The following is a 6,000-nucleotide window of genomic DNA, read 5'->3' as shown; positions in this document are numbered from 1 at the left end:
TTTGATATTGAGCTGCATGAGCTGTTTGTATATTTTGGAGATTAATCCCTTGTTGCTTCATTTGTGGATGCCTTTTATTTCTTTATTTTTACTGATTGCTCTGGCTAGGACTTCAAGTACTATGTTGAACAACAGTGGTGAGAGTGGGCATCCTTGTCTTGCTCCTAACCTTAGAGGAAAAAGTTTCAACTTTTCACCATTGACTATCACTTATGGGTTTCTCATATATGGCATTTATTACATTGAGGATTTTTATCATGAAAGGATGTAATATTTTACAAATGCTTTTTCTATTTTATTGCTCAGCCCATTTCTTCTCATCTTTATTATCCTCTGTTTTTAGATCTTAGTTTAATTGTTATTTTACTTTAAGTAATTTTAAAAACTTATCTTCCTGGATAATATTCTCCTGGACTCTTTAAAATGTCCCAAAATGATTTGCTCTGGTTTGATCCATTCTGGATTTGGGACCCAGAGACTCCTGACTTCTGCTCCTGCCTAGGCAGGAAATTCAAGAAGGTCTGAGGGACTACAGGCTTGGGACACTGAAAATCGGATGTTGAATTTCAATTGACAGCAGGGTAGCCTCTTGATAAATAACAGCCCAAGTGTAGGCTGTACCACAAAATAGCCTCTAAGACTTGGGCCTGGGGCAGGTTTTGATGTGAAACACCTCTGGATGATCATAAGAGAAGATCATGATCATTTCTTCTATCATAAGAGAAGAAAATGTGGCCTGCTCTTTCCTATTTACAATAGACACACCCACACTCACAGCCTCACCATCACAAACACACACTGGAAAAGTGAGTGGGAGAGAAGAGAATCCTCGTTAATCCTGCTTGTAGAGTAAGGCCACCACAAGCAGGGGAGCCTCTGGCAGAGCAGGCTGTGGTGGTCCAGGTGGGGGCAGAGTCGTGACTGTCAGACTAGCATATTGGCAGCACTGTTTGGATGCACAAGGTAACATATGCCAGAAGGAGGGAGTGGGGGTCATTGACTGAGGATAAAAGAGGACAGCTCACAGCGTGAAAGTCCACCTAAGTTTGCTTTGTCCATGAACACAGTCAGAAGAAGCATGGTAAGAAGGGGAGGACAATTTCACAAATGCATTTAAAGCACCACTGCTACCCGAACAGCATCACTTCTGTTAAAGTTGATGGTGGCTCAGATCCATTGTAAATAGAATTAAACATGAATGTGACCTTTTTTCCCCTCCAAATCTTCATCTAGATATTAAACCTAATGTTTATTTTCCAGCCCTATTGCCACTGCCTTGGTTTAGATCCAATCATTATTCTTCAGGATGAGTAGTTCCATAAAAACCTATCTGAGAATTAAACTTACAATGTGTGGCTCTCAAATTCTTCAGCTACAGGGCTATTCATATACTCTCCAGAATCCAAATCTAATCATATCACTCCTTGGGCTAGAATTCCTAAATTGTTCTCCATTACATAACACAAGTTTCCAGTTTCCTTGAATATTATAAAAAGCTTTTATTATCCACCCCTTCCCACCTATTTACCGCCATTTCCCGCCATGGGCTCCTCTTTCCCTTTAAATTATGTGCAGTTCCCTGAAGGTTTCATGCTGTTCCACCACATCAACTCCATTGTGGATTTGTCCCTTTTGCCCAGAACACCTTCCTCAGCTCTGCCTTCAAATGCCAGTAAAGCCTTTTCCTTCCAAAGCCTCCTTTCTCTAGAGAGAGCCAATATTTCATCCTAATATCTAGAACCTGAAAATTGATTTTTTTTTTTTTTTTTTTGACCGTGCCACCTGGCTTGTGTGATCTTAGTTCCTGGACCAAGGATCGAACCTGGGCCACAGCAGTGAAAGCAATGAGTCCTAACCACTGGACCACCAGAGAATTCCCTGAAAAGTGATGTTTAAACTTTGTTTACATTCTTTCTGCCAGAAGGGTTAACTTCAGGGAGCGGGGATTGAACTTTTTTCATTTGTATATCCCTTCTTAGAACAGTATTCAAGTAAGTAGTAATTGAATCTTTTTTCCTTCCTGAACAATGTGTCATATTGCTCCTAACACTTTTCAGAATTGAGCGAAATAAAGTATAATGTTGGATAGGGGTTCTTCATCTACTGGTTTAGTCGATGAAGGTTTACTGAATGCCTACATCTTATGAGGGACTGCTCAGCCCAGGGGCTGTCACACAAATCTTACAATATTGCCCAGTTCCTGCCTTTAGATATCTTATGTGCTAATAGGGAAGAAAATGCCTAAATCAAAAGACCCAAACCTACCATTTATTTTATCTATCTATCTATCGTCTATCTATCTATCTATCTACACAAACACACACACACACACACACACACAATGGAATAAGAGAACACAGTTCCACTGGGGATAAAATAAGGATGGATTTTAATTTAACTGGAGAAAAATAAAGACTTCATATCCAACAGAAAACTCTCTAAAGGTACTGCTTCCTGTCATAGGATTTGGTATGCAAAGGAGAGTAGTGAGTTTTGTAAGTTCTTCTAATTATCTTCTAATTATCTCCAGTTAGTTTCTAAAAGGTCATTTGGAAGTATGTTTATAGGTAAGCCCAAATTAACACTATCTGGTGGTGGCAGAATGAGTTTTGCTTTGGCTTATAACTTTTTCATTATCAAATATTGTCAGCTGAAAATTTGTAACTAGGAAAATACCCATAAATCTTGATAAGAACCTGGAATGCAGCTATGTTACCCAGAAAAGAACAGAGCCGTATACTTTAGCTCTCATGAAACTGGGATTGTGTTGACATTTCTGCAAATAAGAAGCCCAAAAAAGACAATCGTTTGAAGGAATGCTGCCCATTCCAGGCCGAGAGGCCCACAGATAACAAATAATCTCAAGACATAATGGAGTCAAGGCTAAAACAGACATGAGCAGTTGACCCCTGAGGGCCCCAGGTAATACTTCATGGCCAAATGCCATTCTAGACCAGCTGAATCAGAATAACTGAGTCTCACCCAACTAAAATGGTATATCAGGGTGGTGTCAGGGAGCTGCATTTTTAACAAGAATCTCAGGGGATTCTGAAGCAGAAAGCCTGACCACAATAATTTTAGCTTGGTAACAAAAGATATTCAAATGCTGCAGCCATTTAAAAACACCCTAGTAAATCATTCACAGAACACCCAGCTCCTTTAAGCATCACTACCTTGATATATGCTCCAAGAGCACCTGGTTGAAAAATAAACACCAACATGATTGGATAAGGTGTCTTGCTGTATGAATGACCATGCTTCACACCAGCTAAAATCTTAGGGCAGGAGCACTGAATTGTGCAACTACTGGTTGGTGGCCTTGTTTGGGCATAGCTATACAAAACAATGATATTTATTTAAAATTGTGTATTTAAAGCCTCTTTAGATGGTAGTAGTTGGATAGCGGTTTCAGTGATCTATTCTGGATACTCCTAGTGGCAACATGATTTTGCCACATGTATGTAAAATATTGGCTTTTACTCTGTGCTCTGTAACAGGGAAAGGGATCCTATATTCTATTAGATGTAAATATTGTATTAAACTAAATTTTTCAAATATTTAGAGGAGGAGGAAGAACTCACTAACATGCCATTGCATTGGAAAATCTTGTGAGGGGACCATCTACCAGATCCTGACTCGAGAAAATATTCATCTTCAGAGCCAGTAAAGCATCAGTAGCAGGCCTACCTGTAGTCTTTGATAGGAAGGGAGATGGTTTTGTTTTTTGAACAAACTGCATTCAGGGCTGCTTTTAACCTGCATGTAAGTTGCTGATGAGTAATAAGTGTGAAAAAATCTCCCACAAGAATACTAGAATGCTATTAAGTTTTGAACCACAGATTTCTGTTAATGGAATGAGGAAACAATTTTGTCTTTCTCAATATTCTGAATTCCACCTTCTCACTCCATTCCAGTAATGTGTAAAATAAGTCATTATAAGAGCACCGTTTAGGGTCAAGAAGGTAAGGAAAAGATGTCCCCTTTCAACAAGAGGAGAATAACAACCAGGGAGTAATAGTTGAAACAAAATAATCAGATTCTATCAGTAAAACAAAACAAAATGAAATAGGGTTTATAGATACTTCCTTATAATAGTACATCCTAAAGACCTAGACTATATTTTCACATGAGGAAAGTAAGATTTGAGAATTGGCAGATGAAAGGGAGGATGCATAATTTGTAAAGAGAAAAGTACAGTTTTTGAATAAAAACATTTTAATTAATTAAGTCAGTTCTTAAAAGCCAAAACATGGGACAGAGCACATGGAGAATACTTCCCTTAGAGTAGGAAACAATGCAACATGATCAGCTTTATAATCAGATGAAGGGTGTGCTGTTGCCTTGTCATGACGCAGAGGATGGTAAGGTAAGTTCCACTATGACAACAGCTCAGTGGGAGGAACAAAGGGCAGGATTTAGAAAGTAAAATCATCCCAGCCACAGATGCATTTGAAAAGGATAACCTCCTATTTTTAAAAGATGAATAAATAAGGAAATTATTCATAGCTATCTCAGGAGAAAATGAGATGACCCAAACACATAGTGATAAGGGAAGATTGGACAAGGAGAAGGAAGAGTGGAGATGATTTGCAAGATCAAATTAAGCAAATTTATACAGTCTTAACAGGCATTTCTAAATAATGAAATTATTTTCAGAACAGCTTCTGACGCAGGAGGAAAAACAATAAGGGCTCATGATAGCAGAGACAGGGTAAAGAAGGTGATATAATTAATGCCATGGCCCACTTTCCACCTGGAGATGTAAATCTCTGGAGTGCAATCCGCAGTGAGAGAGGAGTGGCTGCCTAGCAACCGAACTCAATAGGCTTTTATGCCTTGTTTGACTCATTTATTCTCAAAGCTGTAGGACAGCAGACTCTCTTTTATAAAGAGAGTCATGATTTTCATCAGGGCAAAAAGTAAGAATTTTTTTTAAGTAAATAATGTCTCCTAAAAGGGAATCCTCCTACATTGCTGGTGGGAGTGTAAATTGGTGCAGTCACTATGGAAAACAGTATGGAGGTTCCTCAGAAAACTAAAAATAGAGTTGCCATACAATCCAGCAATCCCACTGCTGGACATATATCCAGACAAAACTATGCTTCAAAAAGATACATGCACCCTTATGTTCATAGCAGCACTGTTTACAATAGCCAAGACATGGAAACAACTTAAATGTCCATCAACAGATGAATGGATAAAGAAGATGTGGTACATCTATACAATGGAATATTAGCCATAAAAAAAGAATGAAATAATGCCACTTGCAACAACATGGATAGACTTAGAGATTATCATACTAAGTGAAGTAAGGTCAGAAAGAGAAAGACAAATACCATAAGATATCACTTATATGTGGAATCTAAAATATGGCACAAATGAATTTACTTATGAAACAGAAACAGACTCACAGACATAGAGAACAGACTCATGGTTGTAAAGGGGGAAGAGGGAAGGGAGAGGGATGGACTGGGAGTTTGGGGTTAGTAGATGCAAACTGTCACATATAGAATGGATAAACAACAAGGTCCTACTGTATACCACAGAGAACTATATTCAATATCCTGGGATAAACCATAATGGAAAAAAATATGAAAAAGAATGTATATATGTATATAAGTGAGTCACTTTGCTGTATGGCAGAAATTAACACAACGCTGTAAGTCAACTATACTTCAAAAAAATAATAAAAATTTGGATTTTCTACCAAAAAAAAATGTCTCCTAATGAGTGCAGTACCACCTGGTGGTCTTATTTTTCTTTGGGTGGGAAAGAAGGTAAGTCCAGGATGAGACAGATGAACTGGGATAAAATATAAGGGTAAAGAATCCAGTCATCCCTTTGGGGTTGAGGAGGAAGGTTGTTGTGGGAAACTAAGTGTGAGATGAAAAGGTGGATAAGCAATTGTTGGCTCAGAATATGATGAGGGTTTTGCATTTCAGTGGAGGATCTATTGTCTTAGGAGACAGTAAGTTACAAGGTGGAGCCTGTGATCTGCAC

Source organism: Balaenoptera musculus, chromosome 11 (assembly GCF_009873245.2).
Source record: "Balaenoptera musculus isolate JJ_BM4_2016_0621 chromosome 11, mBalMus1.pri.v3, whole genome shotgun sequence".
Taxonomy (NCBI): Eukaryota; Metazoa; Chordata; class Mammalia; order Artiodactyla; family Balaenopteridae; genus Balaenoptera; species Balaenoptera musculus.
Note: the sequence above shows the minus strand (reverse complement) of the source record.